The sequence below is a fragment of the Falco biarmicus genome, chromosome 4, assembly GCF_023638135.1.
Source record: "Falco biarmicus isolate bFalBia1 chromosome 4, bFalBia1.pri, whole genome shotgun sequence".
In the NCBI taxonomy this organism is placed as follows: domain Eukaryota; kingdom Metazoa; phylum Chordata; class Aves; order Falconiformes; family Falconidae; genus Falco; species Falco biarmicus.
In genome coordinates, this window is record NC_079291.1 from 17,105,526 (window position 1) to 17,133,177 (window position 27,652).

Consider the following 27,652-nt stretch of genomic DNA (forward strand, 5'->3'; position numbering starts at 1 on the left):
ATCCTTCCTTCTTCATAAGGAATCTTGAAGGGCCTGTGGCTAACTCCTCTTTGGGGTAATGTGGTGATATAAACACATTTAATTATCTTGAATAGCTAGAATTTTATGACATAAATGTTACTGTAAACAGAAATATTGTTGAAAGCTTCGCAGCATAAGGATAATGCCATATGTCATTAAAATACATTTATCTTTTAATTGTCATATTAATCAGTTGATCCTGTGGGCTGTAAACTTATCACAAGTTTGGTTTGCATTAGAAATGGGCCATGAAACTGTAACTGCAAACCCTCACGCCACTTACTAAACTGTGACTAATTTTACCTATTCTGACATTATCAACCTTCTGCAGTTGCTTTAATATCTTTGTACAAAGATTAGCGTAAGTGTTTGGTTATGTTTGTGTCTTACTTTGTGATGTCTCATTTCTTTTGTGTAAGTGCTGTTGCCAATAGTCAAGTACATGAAGAAGTCCAAGCACTACATCGTTTTCTTCAGAGTGCAATTATTCCTGGATAACATTGGGAAATGATGAATGTGTCTAAACATAGAAATTATTTTACATGGAACCAATCATCAAGATTAACGGCTACTGTGGTTCATTATTCACTGTACTTTAAGGAAAACTATCTGCAACATAAGCCATCAACAAATAAAACAGAGGTTAGGGTCATGGTCCAATCTTTCAAGAGTGTATAGGACTTCTCTTACGCTGTTCAAAGAACTTTTTGTGTGCATGCACTCAATTGGGTCTCAACAGGACTGTTCTGAAATTTCTTGATGGGCATGTAAATTTGACTGAGGAGCATAATCTGGCCCCTTATGAAAGCCTGACACTCTGCCCAAAATGTCAGGAGGCTTTGAATGTAAAATTACATATCCTATAGATATCTTAGTCCAGTGCTCTTGACCCTAAAGTCACTGACAAGAGATGAACAACAGCAGTAGCCACAGATAGCAGATGAATCTTGATAAAAATGAATTTCAGGAGCACTCTATCCATTTACACAGAGCAGTTATACAGTATCTAAGGGCAAATGATGAGTCCCTGAATATATGTTGAGCAAAGCTGGAATAGCACAAAAGTTGCCGGGGTTTTTTTGAATGCTGAGCAAAGGAACTTTATTAGAATCAGAAAGTAATGTCATTCTGAGACCTACTGTCTGCATCTGTCTCTTTTTCTGCCATCTCTGTTATTTGTTGAATTTCTACCAAAAGCCTGCCTGCCCTCTAAAGCCTGGCTTCTAGCTATGGATTTAAAGAAATAATAGAAGTGTTTTATATTTTTTAATTCATAATGTATTCCTAATAACTTCTTGTAAGATACACAGCATGCAAGACAACACTAAAGCGAATGGAAGGACCGATTTTTGATTCCTTTGAGTTTGGGGTTTTTTTAAACAATAGAACGCTTTCTGATGTTAGGGAGTTTCATAATTCAGGTAATTGAAATGCTGACGAGTAGCAGCCATGGAATGAGATCTTAACTGAAAACAGAAGGGTGAACATATAGTTTACTCTGTGGGCCTTGGATCAGGCCCTGAGAAATTTTTGTTTGTTCTGTAGCACCACATAGCTCCCATACTCATCAAGAGGTGTTCAAAAGCAGAGCAAAGCATGGTTATTATCTCTCAGAATTTTCACAAGGCTGAAGCTACACTGCATTGTTGTGTTGTACCAAACTTTTAGGGAATTATTTAGTGTAATATGCTTCCAGGGTTTTCTGTGACACTGGAAACTGATTAGAAATGTAAAGCATATAGTATTAAAATAGAAAAAGAAAAACAGAAAAAGAACAGGCTTTTCTCACACCAAAGCCAATTTCCTTATCTGTCCCAGCAAGAGATCAGCAGTAGGAGTTAATATAAAGGCAATACATAGGTAAATGGCTCTGGCAAATGCATCTTCGTCTTTCTAGGTATCCCGTGCTTGGTTTAAACAAATATGTCATTCATAGCTGTCTATCCATTGATTCAGTCATGACAGGACATGCTTTTGTCCCATTTGGGACTATACCTCTATTTGTATTATGTATATATTTGCACAGATATTGGCTCCTGCTTTACTAACAGGGGAGAGGCATAAAAGGGAACTTCCCTTGGAATGGCAGGAAATAAATTTTTTATATGCACAAGTTCCTGGTAATCTTAAGGTCAAGTTGACTAGCCAGCAAATGGGTTAAGAGTAGCCACGCTTATTTATTAACCCTTTTTTCCCCCCTGTGGCTGTCAGTAAGTTTACATTTGGCTGCAGGAATCCAATGTCGGTTGGCAGCACAGGCGCTGAGACATGTAGAGCTTGTGCAGGTTGCAGCCTGGGTCACTGCTTAAATACTGAGTTCTGAATTTCATTCTTATGCTGTTCAGTGCCCCCACCATGTCTTTCCAAGTCTTCTAGGCTCTGGTTTATTGTATTACCTTTGTCAGTCTGAAGTCAGTATTTTATATTTGTCACAACTGCCCTTCATCAGGTGTGGCCCAACCTTGGGCTTTTTTGTCTTGTCTTTTTTATCAGCGAGTCGTCCAGTATTTTAAATAATTAAAACCACATAAAAAATGGTTGCTGTTGGTGACACAGCATACAAAACTAAGGCGTTTTATGTCAAAGCCATGTATTTTTACTGCTACTTTCTCATTTGCTTGAACTAGATTACAAAATTGTTGTCATGAAAAATTAAAGATTATAATAATAGGCATTATAATCCTGTTTACTACATGCTGCTAATATAGAGAGATTTAGATTTCTCCTGAGGAATGGTTTGATGTATATTTGTTTTCAATTAAATTTGCATATGCTGCTGTAAAGGGAAAGATACTCTATTTATCTCTCTATTTGCTTTCACTGAGGAGGGAATAAAAGTTCCCTACGTCTCCCCCTTTGCTGCATCACTGCAGGAGAGCCCTGCATTGTGCATCATGAAGAGATTGGGAAGCTGGGTAATTAATCATGAGCTTTTATGTAATAGAAAGTTTAAAATTCATTAGCTTTATATCAGAGTGAGTGTTATGAGGGAGAACATGTTGTGAATGAGAGGGAGAGCCTTATAATTAAGGAAGTGTGTAAATAATAATGAAAGTCATTAGTGCCATTCAGTTTGTAAGAATGTCATAATGTAATTGGAGCATTAAAGTGAAATTTGTGATGACAAACATTAACGATACAAAAGAGAGAAAATGTGGTTATCTTTAGTTTGACAGATAATGTCAGCTTTCTTGCAAGGCCCAGATGGTGCACAGGAAAATGTTATGAACAGTTTTATTTTAATATTTTTATGATGTGATATTTGGGAATACAATGTCACAAACACACAAGGTTTGCATTTTTGAACCAATAGTGCCTTGCAGAGTACAAAGTCCAATGCTGAGTGGCTGAAGCAACGGATAGGGAAAGTCTTGTCATTAATGCAAGATGGTTGCAACAAAGGTGAGGTGCAGTGTAGCATGGTATTACAAGGCTGTGAAGTTTTCTGTCTGTGTCTCTCTCTCTGCATATGCACTTTGAATCTTTCTTTCCTTTAAAAAAATATAAGAGAGGGGGAGGGAGAAAAGGAAGAAAATGATTTAACAATTATGCAAGGAAATTATATGATGCTAAAATTGTACCATGTTCTGCTCTTTCAATGAAGGGACTTTCTACAGTATTGCACATTGCAAAGGCTATAATTTTAGGACGTGAAAAAATGTAGATTCCAAACAAAGGAAAATTTAAATACATTTAGTGGATAAGGCAAGGCGAAACAAAAAGAAGGCAGCTGGAGAAAATCTGGGGGAACTATATTATTTTAAGGGCAGTGACTGAGAAGTAACTATGCTTAAGACTCCAGGACCTGAGAGATCCAAGGCCTCAAAGCACTGGAAGCTTAAGCACTAGTCTCTGCATTCTGTCCATGAAGTACAGAGTTGAGGGATTTCATACTTCCCCCATCACTTCATCTTGAATGGACCTAATTTTCACATAAACAGTCATTCATTTTTGACTGTCTCTTTCCTGCAGCCAACTAGCCAAGACAACAGTTGATTCCAAAGCATTCAAGAGAATCACTGCAAATTGCTAAATTGAAGCTAATCAAATTCATGTTCTGCTAGAGTCTTAGGAAATGAGCAATGGCCCCAAATGTGTGAAAGTGGAGGGGTAAGGGTGTGCTGGAAAGCAGTATGCTCTGCTCACGGGTAAAGGGCGTGTGCTAAGGTGTTAGGGCAGTCAGAGGGGTAAAAAAGCACATTCGGCCAGTGCAACATAGCAAATCCCACCCCTTAGCAAATAATTACACCAGTAGGATTTCAACCCATAGCTCCTTGAAAAACCTCTTAAAGGCTCCCCAGTCGCATGACAAAGGCCACATTTTTGCTGGTTTTATCACCACTGACAGAACTTGAGAGGGTTTTCAAAGGACACAGCAGGAATTATTCTCTGCTTACTGTAGGGCTGCTGCTACTGTTGGGATCTTTGGCATCTTACTGTCCTAAGTCCAAAGCAGAGTCACTCTGACTATGCTAAATTATGGTTACATCTGTGCCTTTTCTGGTCATTTTTACCGAGCATACACAAAACTAATATGATGATACATAAACTGTAAAAAGATGCTGTCAGATACATTGCCTCCAGTAGTTTGTAAAGGGCTGGTTTTGGAACCAGTGTGATTTAGCACAGGCTGGGATTTTTGTTTTGGTTTGATTTGGTTTTTTTTTCAGGTTGCTCCTGTTCTTTAGCACATCACACTGTTTTACACGTAAAGCACAACATGGCCTTAAAGGGGGCAACTATCTCACACAGATTGTGAGGGGAACTGATCTGACAGCAAATTACATTACACTCTTAACTCTGGTGGAGAGCCTCCTTATCTCTTGAGCAGCGTTCATGACCAGTGTTTGTCGTTTGCTGCTTCTCTAACTGAACAGGTTAATAAAGCTGGGGGAAGAAGGAGGTTAAACACAGCTGATCACTGTTTTACAGAATAATAACTAGCTTTTCTTTTCTTTGCTTTTAGTGCAATTCTGACCTTTATATCTATTTCTATATAGATTACAGATTTTGAGAATTAATCTGTAATCTGCCAGGTTCATCCCTGTTTAGGTAAGACATTTTTTTTTTTCAGGCTTTTCTCTTAATTATTCCTGGTGCAACAGTGTTTAAGATGTGACTATCCACAATACTAGTGGCCACATCTTAAAGACATTATATTGTTTTTACACTCTTTAGACCCAGACAATGTCTCTATTAGAATCATACAGTTGTTTAGGTTGGAAAAGACCTTTGAGATCATCAAATATCGCCATTAACCTAGCAGTGCCAAGCCCACCACTAAACCATGTCCCTAAGCACCACATCTACACATATTTCAAATACCTCCAGGGACTGTGATTCCACCACTTCCCTGGGCAGCCTATTCCAACACTTGACAGCCGTTTCGGTGAAGGAATGTTTCCTAATATCCAATCTAAACCTCCTCCTGGCACAACTTGCCTTTCCTCTTGTCCTATCGCTTGTTCCATGGGAGAAGAGACTGGCACCCACGTCGCTACAACCTCCCTTCAGGTAGTTGCAGAGAGCGATAAGGTCTCTCCTGAGCCTCCTTTTCTCCGGGCTAAACAACCCCAGTTCCCTCAGCCACTCCTCCATAAGACTTGTGCTCCAGACCCTTCACCAGCTTCATTGCCCATCTCTGGACACGCTCCAGCACCTCAACGTCCCTCTTGTAGTGACGGGCCCAAAACTGAATGCAGGATTCCAGGTGTGGCCTCACCAGTGCTGAGTACAGAGGGACAATCCCTTCCCGAGTCCTGCTGGCCACACTATTTCAGGCACAAGCCAGGACGCTGTTGGCCTTCTTGGCCGCCTGGGCACACTGCTGGCTCATGTTCAGGTGGCGTTAACCAGCATCCCCAGGCCCTTCCCCACCAGGCAGCTTTCCAGCTGCTTTTCCCCCAGCCTGTAGCACTGCCTGGGGCTGGTGTGACCCAAGTGCAGGACCCAGCACTGAGCCTTGTTGAACCTCGTACAACTGGCCTTGGCCCATCAGTCTGGCCTGTCCAGATCCCTCTGCAGAGCCTCCTGCCCTCTGGCAGATCAACAGTCCCCCCCAACCTGGTGTCATCTGCAAACTTACTGAGGGTGCACTCGATGCCTTCGTCCAGATCGTTGGTAAAGATTTTAAACAGGACTGGCCCCAGTGTTGAGCCCTGGGGAGCACCACTTGTGACTGGCCACCAGCTGAACTTAACTCCATTCACCGCCACTCTCTGGGCCTGGCCATCCAGCCAGGTTTTTATCCAGTGAAGAGTCTGCCCATCCAAGCTATGAGCAGCCAGTTTCTCCAGGAGAATGCTGGTAAACTGAAGCCCCCCATGAGAACAAGCGCTAGCGATCATGAGACTTCTCCCAGATGCTTGTAGAATGCTTCATCTGCCTCTTCATCCTGGCTGGGTGGTCTATAACAGGCTCCCACCAGGATATCTGCCTTGTTGGCCTTCCCCCTGATTCTTACCCATAAACACTCAACTCTACTGTCACCATCATTAAGCTCTAGGCATACAAAACACTGTCTGACATACAGGGCTACCTCACAGCCTCTCCTTCCTTGCCTGTGACTTCTCAAGGGTTCACAGCCATCCATGGCAGCATTCCAGTTGCGTGAATCATCCCACCATGTTTCCATGATGGCAACTTTATCACAGTTTTGCTGCTGCACATGTCTTCCAACTCCTCCAGTTCATTGCCCAAGCTGCCAGCATTGCTTTAGATGCACTTTCCTGTCACCATTTTGTGGGGAGAAGCCCTAATAACCATGTGACAATTCTCAAATGCTTCTGTGGTTTCTAACACAACTTGAGTGGGAACGACCTTAGCAAAGGTAAAGCCCAACCTTCTTCTACAATTAGACTTTCGATTGGAGGTCTTAAAAGAGCAATAATTTCTAAGTCTTTTTGTAGTGATGTACTGATTTGCATCACTTCATGTTTATGGCCCTGAGTTAGCAACCCAGCCTGGCAGGTGCATCCACAAGAGGTCTGAGGTAGAAGTCAAGGGCAGTGCCACTCTCTGGGAGGTCCTCAATTGGCTTCCTCTATATTATGGTTAAAATGCAAGTGCAACATTTAGGCATTGTGGGTGGTAGGAAACCTTGAAGTCCCAAGGTTAATGTATGTTTGTAGTCAGCTCATTGGAGGTCAGGCTTCCTGGCCAGTTGAGCCTCAGACTATACTGCAATGAGGTAGGGTGGGCAGCAGGAAAGAAACATCGAACTTACACAGGTGCTGTAGCCAGCATCCTTTTCTAGACATTCTGATGCAAGATGTTAAACAGTATTCTTGAAAAAATAAGGAAAGAAAAATTGAAAAATGGTATCTGGTTGAAAAGTATCAACATACTAGTGTAGTATCAAGTTATTTGATACCGCAGGTATTCAAAAATATACCTACAACATACCTGTAAGGTATGTCTGGGCCTGATGTCAGTGGGAGCCTTCTCTCAAACTGTTATGTTCAAAATATGCATGTCAGAGAATAGTAGATGTTCTAGAAGCAGAAATTAAGAGGGCAACATGTTCAGGGAAATGTCAAAAGGAGAAACTGGTAGTTGGTGAGTACTCTGGGTTACAGGGGTTGACTGGCACAGCAAGTTGTCTTGTCTTCACCTCCAAATCATTTGCCAACTTCATTCTCTAGGTTTTCATGTGGTGTCCAGTCTGTACAGCAGCACTGCTTATTTACCAGCCATTGCATTGGGTTGCATCTATGTGCCCTGACTGAAACACAGAACAGAGATGCGCTGAACATTACCAAGACCCAGGCTCCTCACTACATGACATAAATAGCTGAACTGAAATACCTCACAGTCTGTATGATTGTTCTCTGTCTACTTACAGCTGGTGTGATGGTCTTCTCTAAATATTCTGGTGTTACTTTTGAGTGTTAAACCAAGCCTACAGCTCCATAAGCATGTTTTACTGCTATTCTTAATATTGCTTTGGCAGGATTTCTAGAAGGTAAATGGGGATTCTTCTTGAGATTGTTTTTTGCTTTTTTCCCCATCTCTGTCTTTTCCTGGATCCACTTGCTCACCCATGAAGTACCCCAGTCCCCAAGCATCCCTTTTGCCAGGACACCTTAAAGGCAGATGTAGGTCTAGTGATGGTTGAACAGTGAGAGGCACACCTGTATCGAAAGCCTGTATTACCCGCATCTTACTGTGGTAACTGAAAATTGTCAGCAAAGCTTGTCTGGTTTTCTCGGTATGCTGGGAGGAAAGCTGTGCTTTTATACTTTGCTTTAGACAAAGAGCTGCAACGAAGACTTTGCTTGGTAAGATCTTGATGGGAAACCGCTTTGTGCTAGTGAATTTGTTTCTGATTCATATGACTCCTATGCTGAGTACTGTAACTACCCTCCTGCAGACGCTATGTTTGTCATATGTCTCCTCAGAGCCACTCATACTTGTAAGCCAAGCAGTTCCTGGGCTCTTAGGTGACCCTGAGCCGTTGGATTATTAAAGCTCATAAATCCTATTGAAAGACTTCAGAATTTCCTCAGCCTGATTTCTTCCCTACAGTACTCTCATATGTGTAGGTACTGCACATTCCCCACAATGAATCACAGGTCTCAAGATAACCAACTCACTATGTTCCCTGCCTGGGACTCTCCTTCCTCCTCTTTTTCTCACCATTTTCTCTCTGGCCCATCCTAACACCACAGCTCACAACATTCACGCTGACTCTCTCTTCTTACTGCTCTTCCTCTTACTCACCACAGCTTGTTTTTTCTCTTTTCCCTAACGTGCACACCACACATATATTATAAAAAATACCATGATGATGTTCCTACATCAGAGATGTTCTTCTGTCCAGAGCAACTGAGCTCTTCTGCCTGAATTTCTCAAACTGTCACAGCTTTTGGAATGTTGTCTACAATATGACTGTCAGGATACCAGGCTGAGCCCCATGTGTGGCCTTTGGCTTGCTTTGGAACTTCCTTTTCTGAGCTGCCAGCCATCCTTCAGCCTGTGAAACAGTCCACTGTCCCTCCAACACTGTGTTCTGAAAGTCCCCCAGTCCTCCTGCCTATAAACATATATTAAGGAAAAGGGTACAACAGGAAAGACCATTTGCACCAATGCTAGATGTCAAAGCTAGAGTTCAAATACCTGCTAATCTTCTTTTGAGAATCACAGCTGAGCAGGAGCTACAGTTTCTGGTCTTAAGGGGGGACCAGACCACTTTTTTTTGTGGGGTGAGGAACTCCACACCGGAATATCTTTTTCAAGATACACAGATACGGCACATCAAACAGTTTGGGATTTCTAAAAGAAACTAAGGGGGGGATTTGAAATGTCAAACACAAAGAAATGATGCTTTGCTTTTAGTGGGAAAAAAAAAAAAAACCTTCCTCAGCTCCTCTAGCAACAGATTATATTTTTAAAGTGTCGTTCATTGATCTTCCTCCAAAGAGAGTGTCTTAGATTTAGGTACCTGATCTTAATCCTAATGAAGTCCATTGCAAAATTCTCACTAACTTCAGTGGGAATAGCATAAAGCTTCATTTTTTTTAATGAAATTTGAGCTACCAGTACAAGCTGTATACAAATTGCTTGGTTAATTTTCCTTTTTGTAGCTGGCATAAATATTTCAGCTGTTCCTGAGACATGTTTGAAACTAGAGCAATTTGGCTATATTTACATAGTGTCAAGTGCCATTTTAAATAGAAACGCAGTATTTTTAAGTCCATCTGCAAATTATGCATGATTAATTTGTTTGTAACATGTAGGACATAAAAATGTAAAATGTTTTAGAAAACCCCAACAACTGAGATTGATCACTTTTACAGGAGATTATGATAGAACACATTGAAAGTTAGTGCATTACACTATTGTGCCTCATTCTGCATCATTCCATAACTCCAAAACACAACAGACTTTATATGCTAGCTTTGTTTCACTGAAAAATTACTAAAGGCAGAAGAAAATGCAGTCATGCAAGCTTTTATTGATGTATTAAGTAACACTGCATGCTTTCTATTACAGGAATCTCCTGTGATTGCAGAACTGCGTGAAGCTCTGTATGTTTGTCCGACATCACTTACCTCTGATCTAATGTCAGTTTTTGAGAGTCACTAAGGTGTTCTTGATTTCTAAGTGAAACTGAGGTAACATAGAAAGTGGGCTTCACAGAGAACAAGTAATATAAACTGTTGTCATGTTTCAAAGATACCTCCAGCTGAAGCATTTGGTGTTGCCTGTTGCAATTTTGTGTACATATAGCACACTTATGATTCACTGATGCAGGGTAGTCCTATTGCACCAGAGCATTTTGCAGGACCAGAGTGCTGGAGAGCATGCACTGGGGGTTAATTAAATGCTTTAGTCAAGAAAGTATTTGAAGAAGTAGGTCTTGTGTCTTTTTTTTTTTTTTTTTCCCTCCTGATTACCACTGACATCTGGCTGTGCAACGGGCAGAAAAAGGTGTTGGATATCTGAAAAGTTTGTCTCGTTCTGCCTCTGCTTAAAGATGCAGCTTTTGCTGATTTCTGTGAGGCTTAAATGGACAGTTATCCCTGTGCATGTTTACAGCTCAGCACAGGCAGCAGTAAACCATTGCCATGGTTCCCCACATCTTAGATACTATGATCCATGATTGTGATTTTTCTTTCTACTAAGAGAAGTCCTGAAGAAAGGATGTAAGGTGCATATTCTGTTAGATTCGTATCTGACCAAGAAGGTCTGAGGCGACTTCTCAACAAAGGGAGGTAATTTCATGCAGTGTTTGATGCTGCTCACCATTCTCAGTTGAAAAACTAGCTGCATGATACTGGGGTGACACTGGTTGGTTTTCTTTCTGGAGTATTTCTTTTGGTGTTGCTGCAGCTGGCATCTTTTAGCATTCAGTAACTTGCCCTAAGCACATCCTGCCACACAGGACAGAGTGAACTGCCAGGACTACAGCTTGGATGAATTTTTGTCTGCTTACAGATCTGATGCATAGCTTCGACGCTTCCGACCCTGAAGACACACCAGTATCCCAGCGGTGGGAGACAAGCTGTGGACACGTGGCTGTTTTACATGTTCATTGTGTCTAGTGACTGGGGTAAGGTTTTGAAACATTCAGTCCCCTCACCCCCACTCCTCCTTGTAGGCGAGTTGCAAGCCGTCTAGTGAAGGCGTGACTGAGTACCGCTTTAATGTCCTCATGCAGCCGCATTCTCTCCCTTAGCTGGGTACCCTTCTGGGGAGGGAGGGGATGATGTGCAGCAGCCAGGTGAAGTCCTCTGCACTTCAGTGTGTGTTCGAAATAGTTTTGAACTATTTGATATAGAATAGCTTGATAGCTATTTTGGGAAACGAACTTTGGTCCACAGTGGAGATGGCTGAAAGAAACACTTCAAAAGTAAAGAACTGGTCCTTCCCCCATTGCCAGCTGTAGCATGCTCGTGCCATTTATGGCCTTTCTGCCAGTCTTTTTGCTTTCAGATGCAACTTGTAGGACACGGTGTAGGAAACGTTAAATAATGACATTAAACGTAGATGGAGCCGCATGTGACCATCCTAGGAGTAAGCCACATCAGGACATGCATTAGCAGAACGGGTTTTGGTGTGCCTGGCTGAATGCCTCTGATCACTTGAGGCGTGCACCCAGAGGCTGCTAATGCGCACCCCGTTGTGGTTCATTGCTTGCTGTATTCTTCCAGTCTGATTCTGTTCAGCGGTCCCTGGTAAAAGCAGGTGTTTGCTTCTGAGGGGAAAGAGGGATTCCAGGGGTGCCAGGATAATTTCTACTAAAGCAAATGTTACCTCCCAGCCTTCTGTGTATTTGTCTGTGTTTGACTGGTACACCTACATTTCGTTAATTCTGGCAAACTGTCTTTTATAACAAGGGCTTTCTGAAAGTACATGATGAAAGGAGTGCATTTTTAACTGTTTATTTTAAATAAGAATTGTCTGTCTGTGGGAGTCGGGTTATTTGTATCACTGTAGACAGAAATGATCACTATATTTCATAGGACCTTGCTGCTTTGTACTTATTGACTGTTTATTTTTGATGTGTAGAATTACTAATTGCAGCTAGTACCAGACGCTTCTGTCTCCTTTCAGGTTATTGTAGTAGAGGGCATTGTACCAGATGCATGGCTATTCACAGAGCATGCATTTCCAGCAGCTGAATTGCTGGATCTGCTCTAAATGATCTATGGCAATTACATTTGGCGTTGTACAGCTATAATTTTACTGCATATTAATAGTCACCTAGCAAAGAGGTAAATGCCCTTTTCTCGGCTGGGTGCAGAACGAATGCCTGGATGTATTCAATTGGGTAAAACAAGGCTCGGTTTTTAAATGGATAGCAGGGGTTTTATGTATTGGAAATGCATGTGCTGGTGAAATGTCTGTTTGCCTCTGCCTCAACGGTGTGCAGCGAGGCTCCTGGCGAGGCTCCTGGAGAAATATCATCGAGGCAGATCCCAGATAGAGACATGCTGGGGAGGGGGAGGGGAGGGGAAAGGGGATCATGTGCCATGTGCCCCATTTTAAGTGGCTCATCTGCTACCACCCAAAATCTGCTGCAGTCTTTTTTTTTTTTTATTATTTTTTTAACCCCTTTCAGCAGCTCGGCAGATCAGTGCGGATGCTATCAGGCTTCACCCGCAAAAACAATAATTAAACCCACCCTCCCCAGACCGTCGCTAAAGCTGTCCTCTGGAGTCAAGGGCCCATTTTCTTCCCTCTTCTCTTGGGGGTGGGGGCGATGGGGAGTGGGTGGGAGCAAATGGCAAGGAATCGGAGGAGATTAACGAGCTTTCTCCTTATTAGCCCTGCTCCGGTGCTTTGTCTCTGCGCCTGGCTGGGGATGGGCTGACGGGGAGGGCTTGGGGCGGGGGGGGGGGGAGCGGTGTGACTGGAGGGGTCGGCGTGCGGGGAACCACACGGACGGACGGGCCGACAGCCAGCCAGACCGACAGCCATACCCACCCCGCGCACAGGCAGCCCCCCGGCGGCCCTCCCGCCCCGGATGCCCCCCGCCCCGGCACGCAGCGGGCGGCATGTGCCCGCGGGGGGGTTGGGTGGGGTAAGGGGGGGCGGCGGGCGCAATGGCGGCGGGGCCCCCGGCTCCTGCGCGGCGGCCCTTGGCGCGGCCGAGTCAGCACCAGCCGCGGCGGCGCTGAGCGCGGAGCCGGCGAGGAGCGACAGAAACGCGCCGCTGTCTGCGGTCCGAGGCGCAGCACGCTGCGTGGGCGGGGAGAGAGAGAAAGGGAGAGGGAGAGAGTGGCAGGCAGGCAGTACGGCGGGGAGCGCGGCAGATAAAGGACGGGCGGCAGGCAGAGAGAGCAGCGAGCCAGCGGCAGCCGGGCAGGCGCCCAGAGCGACGCGGCAGCGAGGACGGGCAGCGGCAGCGCGGCGGGACCAGGGCGAGGCGAGGAGAGGGGAGCCGGCCCCAGGCGGGGGTCGGGCGGCGCCGCCGCGGCCACCGCGCCCGGCCAGCCCCGCGCCCGGCCAGCAGCGCAGCGCGGCGCGGATCTCCTCCGCGGAGGAGGCGGAGGCGGAGGAAGAGACCATGTCTTTCAGGAAGACAGGCACTGTACTGTAACAGCAGCATATCTGCAGCAAAATAAACAAACCAGCCAACCAAAAAAACCAAACAAACAAAAAAATAACCCGAGCCACCAAGACGCTGGGGGCAGATCCCGTTTGCAGGCAAGGTAAAAAAAAAAAAGCAACAAAAAAAGAAAGAAAAAAAAAAAACCAAACAAAAAAACCAAAAAAGCCAAAGCAGAATCTGTAGACATTTGTGTGGCGTGATGTTCTTTGTTGTTGCGATTTCTTTTCTTTTTTTTTTTTTTTTTCCTTTTCCTTCCAGCATGTGTTTTCTGTCATTTCGTTGGAGCCATTCGCCCCCTTCCCCCCCTCCAACCCCCACCCCCCGTGATCTTTTAATTTTTGAGGTCAGGGCGGCTGGAGCATGTGAAGCGAGGGAGAGGGGAAATAGGAGCTGTGCATGGAGACGGGCTTTGCGTTTATTACATGCGATGTGCAATTATTTATAGCAACCGCAGGATTCCGACTCTTAAGATGTGGTATTTACCAGAGGGGGAGGGAGAACAAAACAAAAAAAAAAAAAAAAAAAAAAAGGGGGGGAAAAGGGATATCATTCATAGCCTAGCGGGGCAGGATGGTATCGGTGCCGGAGCCGGAGCCTCGCATGGGACCTGGGAGCGGCGGGGTAGAGGTGGCGAACGCCAGGTAGGGCGGCGCGCAGGGCTCGCGGCTGCGGGCGGAGGGCGGCGGCGCCTCTGCAAACTTTCCGCGTCCGTCCGGCGGCCGGTACCTCCCGGCGGCAGCCGCCCGTGCCCCGGTGCGGGCGCGGTGGCGGGGCTGGGGCGCGGAGCCGGTGGCCGGGAGGGATGGCTGAGGCTGGGGCGCCGCGGAGGGAGCTGCGGGAGCGGGAGGAGGAGACCTTCCTCCGCCCAGTGGTAGTTTTAGCTAAAATGTATCAAACTGTAAAACCCTCAACTTTTGCTCGCGGATGTGCGAACACCGAGGGATAGGCTTTAAGAAGCCGCGCAGTGCTGGTGGGAAAGCCTCGGCTGGCGTGACTGGCATTGTTCTTACGGGTGGCGAGGTGAGGGCAACAGATTACTTGATGCTTCCTTAGCATATCTCTCTCTTTCTTTTCTTCCTTTTTTTTTTTTGTTTTTGTTTTTGTTTTTTTCTTTTGCATGCAGTGAAGGAGGATCACACTCCAGGAGTTACAGTCATATTGTTAGGTATCTTAGCTGTCTGTTTTCATGAAAAAAAAACCCCAACCAGTTAATGTTACTCCACTTAGTGTAATTCTGCCTACTTGTATGTGTGTGCGTTTCAACGATGTGGCTTGTAGATGTAACCAAGACGTGCTCATCCAATGCAGCCATTGCGCAGTCTTGTTTAATTGTCGATTTGGGTTTTTTTGGGGTTGGTTGTTTTTTTTTTTTTTGGTTTGCATTCATTTACCGTTTCAGCCAGCGGGGGGAACACACTCAAATTTCGGGTGCGTTTTCCTGTGCTAGGTGTGTTTTTGCGCCTCTGCTCTCCCTCCTGTCTGCGCTTCCAGGTGTGTGCGGGTTTGCTCAAATTCATCCTGCTGTCGCGTGTGACATTGCTGTAAATGTGCCGAGAGGGGAAACAAAGGCATTGAAGAGCGGCACAAGTGTTTGTTGATCACCTGTTTGACTTCTCTACCATTGCACAGAGCTAGATGCATGCCCGGTGTGCATTCTTCTAAATGGCGTATGTAAATTTTTAGGCAAGTACAAAGCCATTGAAGCTGAGGGTGATGGGGAGGGGAAAAAGAAATACTGTAAACTGACCTGCAACTTTTCAGTCGCATAATTTAACTGCACGCTGATTTTTTGTTTTAGCAGTCTTCGTCACGGATCGAGGCAAGTTTGTGTGCACAATTAGGCTTGCAAATTGCTAATCTCGCACTGACTTTGCCTCTCAGTTCCCAGCTGGGCATGGTTACCTTGAGAGCTGTGGTATCAGCACTGTCAGAGCATGCTCCGGTGGGGAGATCGGGTGTGTTCTATTTTTAATACTGTTTAATGAAGATGCTTCTCACTCTGCAATATGCGAAGCATAATGGAAGAGCAGAGCGATGATTGGTTATGGATACTGGAAAAGAAAAATGCAAAGGTAAAAACGGAAATCCCTCAAATATTTCTATTACATTAATGAAAGAAAATGCAGCTGTGCAGAAGGGTGATCGATTAGTTGGTTTTAAATCGGACTGGTGGCGTCTAAGATGATTTAAAAAAATATCTTAAAGTTGTATGAAACAAACTGTAGATAGGAAATTATTTTGTGCTGTTGATAAATCTGATTGTATGTGGGTATACTTAAGTTGAGGAATATTCCATTTGAATTCTTTTTTCAATTTTGAAATGTCTTACAGTGGAGTAGCGCTAAGGAACATCTTCAAAATATTTTTTTTGTCTTGTGCTAACCAGTTTTGATGATTAACTATTTATGTTCTTATTGGTAGCCTCCTGAAGCAGTGATTTTGAGTTTTTCTTCCTTGCAGTTAAAAGTTAATTAAGCTGATATTAAAAATCATTCTTGCATGTAATGCTCGCAGAATGTGAGCAGCTGTAAACCTCTTGCGATATTTGTGTAAAGGAAAATACCTATAGATGACTACAGCGTGTGCCGTTATGCAAGATGTATGTAGATACTTTTGAAGAACTGCCTTGTTTAGTTCTTTGTATCTGTAGTCAGAAATACATTTATTAGCTATCCGCAACAGTCCGTGCACTCAGAATCATATAGAGAAACTTGCCTTGATTAAAGATGTCTTCTGTAAAACAACTGTATTTTATCTCTGTTGCCTACAGTTTTACTGGATGATGGTCTAAGAAACGGCTGAGTACCCCTCCTGCAAAATCATTTTTCAGGCAATTGTTTCTTTCTGCTCTGTGCTAGTCCTTCTGACTGGCCCAGGGCTAAGTATGCCAGTGAGGGCTGCTCAGGCGGGTGTTGTGCTGCATTGTACCCGTGAAGGAAAAAATACATAAGGGTGATAGAGGAAACACAATGAGATTTTTAACACAGGTGTAACTGATAGAACTCAGAGAGAGAGAACAGTGCAACAGTTGCTTTGAAACTTTATCCTGCTGTGGTAAAACTGTGGGCCAAATCATGTTTTCCTGACAGTGCTGCTTTTCCTGTGGGCTTTACCGGGGTTATTTGCATGACTGCAGTAAACTGGACTTGGCCTGATAAATCACTGTTATTAAAAAGAATTTCTGGAAGTACATAAAAGAAACCTAAGAAGTTTTAAGATCCGATGCATTCTTGGCTTCCTCCCAGGTTATGATTTTAACAACTAACTTTAAACTTGCAATGAATAGGGCAGGGGAAAAAAAAGTGCACTGATTCTAGGATGGCGTGCTTATAGTCAGTCTTTCCTTCTGTAGGCATCACTCTTCCTACAGTCAGTGGGAGCTTTATGTTTGGAAGTGTGTCTGGTTTAGTTCAATGGTTTTATGAGTGCTAAAGACAGACACAGGGACAAATCTCCAGCAGCTGTAAATTGGTGTAGTTCCATTGGTTTTAAGAACAGTATAGATTTACACCAACTGATGATACGCCCCTCTGCTTGAGACATACAGGATCTGTAACTTGCTTTGAGTGGTATTATTGATCTTGATGGCATTAATTTCAGAGCAGGAAAATGATTTTGGCAGATTGGCAAACCCTTGTTTATAGGGACTACTCAGGAATGAGTGGCTTGATCCAGTGAGTGCTCCCAGCTCAATTTATTTGCTCAGTTGTAAAGAGAATTTGTAACTTACGTAACTAATTAAAGGAAATGCTATTTGTGTTAAGTAATCTATTTTCAAAAATACCACTAAAGGTTGGCCAGTTGAGAAGTAATGTAACTACCGTGCAATAAACTTGCAAAATCATTTTGTCCCCTGTTCATTCATTTATTAGATTTCAAGTTATGTATTAATGTTCTTAGCAGGTAGTAAGTCAAGCAAATGGGTCACTTTTTCTTCTAGAAGATTGAAACATTCATCAAACAAGTAATACATGACAAAGACTCTGTATGTTCCAGTGGAGAGCACTTGATTCTGAAGACTTAAAAGTACTGTGTGTGGACACCTTTGTATGGTAACATGCATTTCTAGGGTGCATTCTATTTTGATGACAAACTGCAATCCAGGTAAGTAGGATTTCCCCATTTTAAGGCTGGGTAAATTGAATTGCGGATAAATTATGCAAACCATGTGAGGTCACACATCTAGGTTGTTGTTGGTGGTTTTTTTTATAGTTGTGAAATGAGACCTATTCCAGTCTTCAGCAGCACAGGTCACCCCTGGATGATAAAGCTGCCTGATTAATTCCTGCTTTTTGTTTTGTTTTCTAATTTTTCCGCTTCATATATGAAATGGTGACTTTTAGAAACATGTAGATGTAAATAAATTTACATGTTACAAATATATTTTTACATAATAATTTAATGATAAGCCCTTCTAACAAGGAAATGCCCTCAGATCAAGTGCAAGGAATGACTCGTGTCTGGTCATGTTGTTTTGTTGTTGTGTTTTTAAAATATATTAAACATGCCTATAAATTCAGGTAGATATACTGGTTACTGTTCGTGGGCAGGATATGTTTTTCATGGGTTTAAGAAGGGGGCTTACACCCAAGTCAGAATAACAGACACTGTGGTTTGCGCGAGTATGCCAGTGTGCACGCACACATAATTGATTAGAAAAATAAAAAAAAATACATTCTTCTATAAAACTACAACACTTTCTGCTTTAATTAAGACTCATTTTTTTGATAAATAACATCTATGAGGCATTCTTGCCAAGTAAGCCCTCATTTGTCAGTGAAGGTCCAAACCGCTTAGTTATAGGACTTAAGAGCTAAACTGCTCTTAATTTTCTTCAGCGTTTGAACTCCAGTTTTAGGCTCCACATTATCTCATGTGGTGGTTTTACAGTAGGTAAACTTGATGATGCACTATCAGTGGCCCTGTGTAAGAGTGCTCCCTATATCTAGAGGTCTCCTACATTTTTCCTTAGCTTAATTTATAAGAATACCTAATACTGTAATACTTACTGTGCGGCATATGCAGTCTAAAGTTAAGTATTGGATTAATGCCAGGGGAAGAGTATTGGAGCTTTGTGTCAGCTTTAGGAAAGAAGCCCTTAGCAAACACTTTCATAATATCTTATCGCAATTGCCCTTTTCCACCTGTTAATAATGTTGCCAATATTTACTACTGCTTCCTTTTTCACTGTTGTGGTTTCCAGGCTTTCAGGTAATCCATCATCAGTACACTTCTTTATGGTTCCTTGGAAAAAGGAGTTGCTGAAAAGGTCTCCTTCCACTCAGATGTGTTGGTTTTTAATTGTATGGTGAGATTTTTAAGCTATGTTAGATCATTCCAGATTCCTAAGTAATAAGCTGGTATATGAAAATGTTACATCACACTTCCGCCCCCAACTTAACACTTAAATTCCCTTTTACTGAGAGGAAGAAGCAGACTAAATATGGGGAGAAATACAAAGAAACAAGGAGTAAACAACATAACATTTTGCGGGAGTGAGTTCATAAGGACTGTTCAGGTGAAGCAATTGCTACTGTGATAAACATTGTGAAAAATACGAAAATACTAGACAATCCACAGGTTTTTCTGTTAACGTTGAAGATGCTATGAAGTGTGAGAGAGTGATAATGACATGCAGCATGACTTAGCTGAAATGCAGAAGGCGTAGTTAGGCAGTGACAGCTGGGAATTTGAAAATTATGATTTGGCTATCCAATGACTTTCTGAAGCAGGGGGTTTAGAGTATTTTCTAGTCACTGGCAATATATGGAGGCAGTAACTACGCAAGACTGTTCTCGGGGCAGACATGTTCACATAGCATATGTTGAAGCATGTAAGGTGAGAAGTGCATTTTTATAAGTGAAAGAAAATGTTGCTCACAAAGAAACTAGGAGTCTTTTATGCTTCTTTCTCCAAATCAGATGTCTGCTCTTGATCTTTTCAGGCCAAGAGTCACAGTTAAGAAGAAGAGTACCATGGGAAAGCAAAATCCTATGACAAGTATTCTTGTAATTTAATGCTTTCTGGTATATTTCTCATTTAGTCTTAGGCAATACTATGATTTATTTATGAGCTGATAATACAGTGCCTGTGTTAAAATTGTCAAAGCTTAGTGACATTGTCTGACTGATAAAACTGTTTTCCCTCATTTGGATGCCTTCAAGCCTTTGAGTCAGAGAAAAGCTTAAATGGTCAGCAAGACGGTGTTAAAAAGATAATCAGCAATTAAACAAAAAACCCCAAACCTAACAAAAGCCTCTACACCCCTTTCCCCACTATTAAGTACTCTGAGAAATAATAAAAAAAAAAAAGTCTTTTGTTTGCAGTCTATACTAAAACATAAAAATCAAATATATATGAATCAGCTACTTTCAGGCTTCTGTTTTATCCCAGTCTTTATGGCCACACAGCAGTGATTTTACTGGATTCATCAAATCATCAGAGCCAGTTTTATGTGCTATGAATTAAATTCTGTCATCAAAAGCATGCTTGAACAGCTAATAATTTTGTCATTAATTAATCCTATTGCAGTATTTTTATTTTTATTGCCTCATGAGTTGAAGTCTCCCTGTGCCTTCAATACAGAAAGCATTTTGTAAATTTTCATTTTATCATTAACTATGAGAGCCAGATTGTCATGCTTTTTTTTGCAGGGAGTGCGTGCATCTTGGTTTTGGTGACTTGCAGAGCTTCTCATGGTGTAATGCTTTGTCTGCTGTGAGGAAACTTAGCACAGTTGGTTCCTGAGTAAAGGGAGGTGGCAAGGCTTTTCAGCTGAATGAAGCTAATGCAGACAAACTGTAGTGATTAGAAGCATGTTAGAAATACAATTCCATCGTTATGTAGTTAAATGCTCCATGCTAATTAATATGGAGTTCAATGGGAAGTTTTACTGGGTAGCCGACTTTGGTGGTGATGCTCTCGTGAAATAAGTACAGTGTGATGTGCTTCTGGAGAATATGCCTACTTCGTGCTTTTTGGATGTTTGTGCCATTGAACTTAATTTGAAATGCTTTGCCTTCAGTTGCACAAAAGTAAATTGTAAATTGCAGTGGCTTAAACTAAACTTTAAGGTTTTTCCATTTTCAAGCGACTGTTCCATTTCTAAATACACTGCCATTGGCATAACATTTAGAATAGTTTGAATGAGTTTGCTTAATGTATTATAAAGTATTTGTCATGGAGTCAGAAATGTTTATTGTGTCATAAAGGCTGTAGGAGAAACACATCAAATAAATTGGTCCACTCTAAAGGTTCCCTACAGATTTTAACGTAAGCCCGGGAAATGTCTGGTAGCTTTATTATTTGTGTACTTTATAAGCCATGAAATCTGAAGTGAGGAGGTCAGACTTTCATGCTTTCGGGTTTGTTCCTTTAAGAAAAATTCAGAGCTTTCTCCTATCGACAAAATAAAGAATTGTGAATGTAGATCTGAAAGGAAAGCATAGTGAGTAACTTAAGGCATCTTAAAATGCTGTGTTTCATAACATATGCTATTATGAGGAAATTGATAATGAAGCTATGTTTAATTCAGGTATGATTTTTGAGGAACTTTAATTCATAGAAAACAAGTCTAACTGAATTGGAAAATGCATTGTACTTACTAGCTTTATGTATCTCAATGTGCTTTTCCACTATGGTATAGCAATCTGTTTTGCATCTGAGCAGCGAAATGGAGTGGTCTCTATTGACAAGAACTGTGGCAAGCAGCATAAGAATCCTGTTAGATAATGAAGACAATGAATTATTACTGATGGATAATGTAACTTTTGTTTAATCTGCATACTGATAAGAATGACAGCATTTGAAAGAAGTCCTTGAACGACCCGCTTCTTGAAGCAATCATCTCAAAATCAGAGGCTGAGGGAAGGGAGTGGTGGGGTAAGGGGCATAAAGGAGGATTAACGGCGCTAGTACTGCTTGTAATGTGAAATCAGGTTATGTGGCATCAGATGTAGGAGGACGGCAAAGGGAAGGAGGGCTTTCAGGAGGTATTCTCTGAAGATTAAGTAACTGGAGTTTTGAATTACCCTGAGAACATATATAGATGTGTAGCCTCCTTTCAGTATAATTTGTTTTCTGATTTAAAAAGAAAATAATTAAAAATTTCTGATGTGTGCACTGTGATCCCTGTCTTTGCGTGAAGGATCAGGACAAAGTGACTACTCCTCTGCAATCACACTTGATCTCCTCAAATCTGAGGTTACAGGAATTGTAAATGATTTACGTCTTCTGATTTTGCTGTTGCGGTATTGCTCCTTTCTGCCACCTACCTGGCAGAAGAGAAAAAGGAAGATAACGAAATTGTTGCCAGGGTCTGAGGGCAGCTACAAGGCAGCGGGCGCTGGGATGGTGCATCTTAGCCTGGCTTAATGTCAGTGTGTGAAGCTGGTGGGTGAGTCCTGGGGAGGCATGCAAGATCGTGGGCTTAGTAGTATGTAGCCAGTTCTATGAGAATAAATTGGTTTCTGTCCTTAATAGCTCTTGTCTTGGCATGCTATAAGCTCATAAATTAGTTAGGTATTTACTGAAATAGCATAATGTGCCCCATGACTACATAAACTCACACCTTTCTGTAAAGGGCTTTGTATTAATGGAGAAAGATTGGTAGAAAAGAGCAGATTGAGACACAGATCCTGATGCAGATTTTGGCTACCTGTGGTTATGCTACCGGTAACCATGTAGCCATAGTCGTGGGGCTGTGGTTTCTGCAAGACTCCCTGTCCGCTCAGTCTTTCGTTGTGATCGTTTCCGCAATGCGGGAGGAAGATGCGGCAAGCACCTACCTCTTTCAAAGCCCGCATGTTTCTTTGATGTGTTTGTTACTCCTCAGGGTTTTTTTCAGGAAGGAGAACAGAGAACGTAATTTGTACTCACGAAGGCTAATTATAATTTTTCCTCTGCAGATCATTTCTTAGAGAGCTGTATGTTAAAATAATTGCTGCTGTTTTCTACATTAGTTATGCTCAATGTCCAGGCAGTGAAAGTCAAAATGTAGATTCTTTTGGCGCCTATTCCTGTTTGTGTTTATTTAATAACATACACTTGTGTCACATCTTTATTAATGTTGTCAGGTACTTCAAAGCCATCTGTAATAAAACTATCTGTATAAGAGTGTGTCAGAAAACAAGACAGTAAAATATAGGTACTTCTTAACAAAACATTTTATTGATTAAACAGCACCATTTCAGTATGTGGAAAAATGAAATCTGTTATTACTTCAGTACTTTGAGGGTAACTGCAGTGATACCTGAGTCTTTGGCTTGCCTAAAAAAATGACAGCAAACCGAGCAATTCCGTTGTGTGTTATGTCAAATTCTACGGCACGGGAACGTGCTTGCTAGATTTGCATTGACTTGAGGTCACAACAAGAGGAGCATAAGTGACCCAAGTACTTCTGATGCATAGTTAAATGTTCCCCTGGAATGTAATGTCATTTATTACCTATGCTCAGTAGTTGGAATGAGGCTGGCAGGTGATGGTGTAACATACCAGCGCCTCTCAGAACATCAGCTGCATGTACAAGCAATTTTGATGTCTGTTCACTGCCAGACAGATGATTTTAATAAAAGGAATTCCGAGGCTCCATTTTTTTACCTCTGATGGTTTATTTTGGGGCCAGTAACTTGAGGTGCTATTAAGCAGTGTAAAACTGGGAAAATGGAGATAATTTCAAGTAGTCTTACAACCTCAGCAGAGAAAATAAAAAATATGGAGGGGAGCTAATGTTCTATTCTTCTGGCAACAGCAATGTGTGTGAAGTAAAGCACACTGAAGTTAGGAGACTTACTGCATCCTTAAGTGTAATGTACACGCAAGGGATCTTCCTTAAAACCAGTCCGTAGCCCTGATTTAAAGGTTGCTGAAAGCGCAGGAACTGAAATATTAGAGGAATTCAGTGCAGTCCTAATAGAAGCTCTTTCCATGTTTTGTTTCTTGATGTATGTTTTAAGCGTTTATGTCTCTGCCTCGTTCCTGCCTGTTTCCATGTATACATCGTTTGTCTCTGTTCTGCTCCTTACATCATCTGACCATTCTTCATACGGGCCCTTCGCTTTTGTAAGGTGTGCCCCTAGTGTGAACTTTCCTCTATTAAACTGACCTTTCTGACTTTTCTTGGGTTTTCATCATTTGCTCGCATTTCCCAGCTTTTTCTTCTTTCCTCAGTCTACATCAGTTGCCCCTGTTTGAAATGGCTGAAAACTTTGATTTATTCATCATATAGTACTGCACTTTAAAAAGTAATTTAATTGTGTTGATATCTGGACAGTCAGTTTATAACAAAACATGTAATATAATGCATATTATCGTTATTCAAAATATGCAGGTTCCCAAATCTCTTGGACTTTGTTTTGATGCCTCTTAAGGAGGGAGTGCCAAAACAGCTCTGATTGCATCTGTGAAACAAAAGGGTTTGTGCTGGAATCAAGAAGACCTTGTGCTTTTGAACTTCTTCATGTGTGCAACTCACAGCAGTGTCCCTGGGTCCCGTTGGGGACCACAGAAACGTGTACATTTGAAGCTCCTGGAATATATTGCATTCTAAAATCCCAGTCTATTTATGTAGGGTTTTTTTTTCCCTCAAATTAGTAATATTTAAAATAAATTTAATATTTATCAGCTCTTAGGAAATAAAGCATAATGGAAATGACACAAAATTAAGTGCCTTTGACAGTGTGTGTTGCCGAAGACTTTTTTTACATGTTGGCCCTGTGCCCTTTCAGATGGGCTGCTGTCCGTGGTGTGAGCAGCAGGCATTAGCACCTAATGCAGTTCATTGGCTGCAGTTTACTGTGTTACTGGGTTGCACAATGAAAAGAGGGAAAAATGAATGGTGTTCTTACATGGAGAATTATTACATATTTCATGTCTGGATGCTTGTTGAATAAGCTTGGAAACTGCACCAAAAGCTGAAGGTTACATATTCTTCTCATCACTTTAATTATAATGATTGCATAGCCACAGATCCTGGTCAAAAGTGGAGGAGACTGATTTTAAAGATAGTTACGAAGACATCTAGTTGTCTGCATTTGAGGATCTATACTAAATCATTTTTGTGAAATGCATAGATAGAAGCCCCTTGTAAAGACAGGGAAGTAAAGGAACTGATGGCTGAAATTTCTCACTGAAATGGAAGACTGATGTATTTGAAGGAGCATGGCTTACTGCTGTTGTCTGAAAGTTTAATGTTTTATTTTCTTTTAACTGGGAATCCAATCTTTCCCCACCCCCCCCTACATTTTGTTGAGAGGTACATGTGTTTAGCTGCCAATTACAGATTTAATTCACTTCTTTGTTTTTCAGTAATCTGATTGCCATTAGGGCCTAGTTCCCTAACAGTCCGCTGTACTGTCAGTTTACTATGAAAGTACCATTCTGAGTATTCCGAAACCTAATGGAATGATGGCAGCAGTCTGAACTGATGATGTATATCAGTTATGAACTGATTTTTTTTTATTTTTTTTTTTAATGGGTTGATCTCCAGACTGGTGGACGGTCAGTGCTGTTATCTCTCGAGCAGCACTGAAGTGAAGAAATCTCTCACCACTGAAAGACAAAATTCTGTGCTATGTGGAGTCATTCCATGTTTCAGAGGGATGTCATACTAACAAGTCATTTATTCCATGAATAACGGTGCCAATGCTCCTCCATGTACTCAGTGATAACTGAATCCTTTAGTTCAGCTTTTTGATAAGGAGGTGATGTTTTGATTTTTTAACAGCATATGTGTATATGTCTGTAATATCACAGACCTGGAATGCAGTGAAATGGACTTGTGTTTTCCTGTAGCCTAGGTTTAAGTTGACTGAAGGAAAGCTCTTGCTTTTATTGACTTAATTCTCTAGTCTTAATCCTTGCAATTAAAGGTATGAAAATGTTAGTTCATATAACCTTATTGCTGCAACTCGGAGAAATCTGCAACTGGATTCTGTTTCTGTAGCAGGAAGCTGATGTTGCTAAAAGATCCTTCCAAAATGTGCATTCACATATTTTGTGGTCACTTAAGTTTGAGATATGACATTTATATCGCTGAGTAAAGCTAAGCCTGGGATGTTTCCCAAATGACTGCATTGCCGATCTGCTGCTAAACTGCCTTTCCAGTGCAGTGAATAGGAGAACAGCTAGATTACATTTGCAAGATAGACAGGCAAAACATTTATTTTTAGCTTTCTGCCAATTCAGACATTGGAACAGGTGAACTCCTGTTATGTGGCACAGGAAGCTGCTATAAAAGTAACGTTCCTTTGTGTTTTTAAGCCCACCAAAATGACTGTAGATGCAGAATGCAGTCTTGACAATCCCCGTGCTTGTGCTCACTAGTGTCAGCTAAATGAAAAGAAACTATTGATTAAAACATTATTTTTTCTGGCATCCCAGTAAAGACAAGATGTGGTGAAAAGCAAACAAACAAGAAACCCCCCAAGTTTAAGACGAGGAGGAAGACGCTGTAAGAGTACCTGGCTCTGTAGGAGACCTTCCTCCACTGATGCCTGGCTGTGAAGTGTGTGTATGGGGAAAAAGTTCAGCAGTGGTAAATGGGCCATTGGAGACCTTTTCCTCTCTGCCCCACATAGCCTATAGGTGATGGGTGTGATAGTCATAAAATATCTGTTTGCTTCAAGAAACAAAAGGAGACCGATCCTTTTATAAATTGGCTAAGTAGTCTGCCAAGAGAGAGGATGCATTTGTTGGGTCACTAGCAGGTAAACAGGGCTGCTGCCTTCTGAAGTATTTGTCATATAGACAGTGAAATACCATGACAGTTTTTTGTCCTGGTTTGGTTTTTGGGTTTGTTTGGGGTTTTTTTTTCAGGAAGGGCACAGATTTTCAGTACTTCCAAATGCCTGCCTGAAGTTATTGGAATAATTTTGAGTTACTCTTTTCCAGTAAACACCTTTAAAAATATTTGTCTTACAAAGGGGCTTTTCTGACAGTGGGAATAGCTACAAATTCAAATGCTACAGATAGTATCAGTCGGTGAGCTGTATGCCATACCAATACCCTCACAAAACCCAGCTTTCCCCAAAAATGCGCTTTCCAAAAAGCAAATGGGTATGTTGTGAGCAAGTAACACAAAACACTTTCAAGAGGGGAATGGTCTACTATGATGCAGTAACTCAGAGAAAGGTATTAGAGCAATAGAAATCCCTATTGTTTATTATTCCTCACATTTTCCAGCACTGAATTTCCCTTCCTCATGCTCAGCTTTAAGAAGCATGGATATCCCTTGGGAAGGAGAACAGGCAGCCAGCCATCTCTCATCAGCGTGAAACTTTTAAACAAATATTAATTTGAGGATTGAACAGAGGAAGAAAACGAAGGAATGGTGGTGTTGTGGTGGGGTTTTTTGTTGTTTTTTTTTTTTTTTTTTAATGCGCTTTCAGCACCATTTGCGCTCCCCAATGAAAAGTAAGCTGTCCAACAACTAACTGCAGTGATCCAAAGTACGTCTGTACAACATGGTGGTGGTTGTACCACATGGTAGACAGTGAGGATAAAACCTGTGGTATAAATGAATATTCCCAGCAAGGCTTTGAAAAGCACTGGCAGTGAATTGTAACTTGGGTAACAAAAGCAGACTAGAAGTTAAATTGAGCTGATTGTCCTTACAGATTGCCTTCTTCAGTTTGCACAGATACTCTGTAGTGTGCTTTAATGGGTGTACAGCTGAGGTACTCAAGCCTCAAGATACCCCAGAGAAATACTCCTCCTGTGTAAATGAAATAAAAAAAGATGGTGTGAGCAGTGTAGGCACTGCTGATCAGGCTAGTAGAAGGAAAATGAAGAACAGCAGTCCACTTTCAATGCTGTGTTTGTAAATAACGAAAACGCCATCACGTCTGTATTTAGATGCTGATATGACTGCCTGTTTTTCCCTGTGTTTGTCAGTGTTACAGTGCAGCCTTGCATGCTGCTTACTTCTGTTCATTACTCTTAGGAGATGAATCTGAGCCATTATTATAAATTACTTGTAAGTGCTATTTCAGTTTAATTAGATTTATAGCAGAATGGATCATGTAGACAGAATTTTGCATAAACAAAAGCATTTCTCTTGCACTTTCACTTTTTTAC

The 27,652-nt window shown here is 41.8% G+C and overlaps 1 protein-coding gene across 19 annotated transcripts in view; it reads left to right on the forward strand.

Moving 5' to 3' along the window:
* Positions 1-10,953: 10,953 nt before the first annotated feature.
* Positions 10,954-27,652, forward strand: part of ARPP21 (cAMP regulated phosphoprotein 21) — a 146,083-nt gene continuing 129,384 nt past the window's right edge. For 4 of the 19 annotated variants that reach the window (XM_056337991.1, XM_056337998.1, XM_056338000.1 and 1 more), the window contains exon 1: positions 14,233-14,599. The gene's annotated coding sequence lies outside the window, so the exon portion shown is untranslated. The other 15 variants (XM_056338003.1, XM_056338005.1, XM_056338010.1 and 12 more) reach the window with 8 other exon arrangements.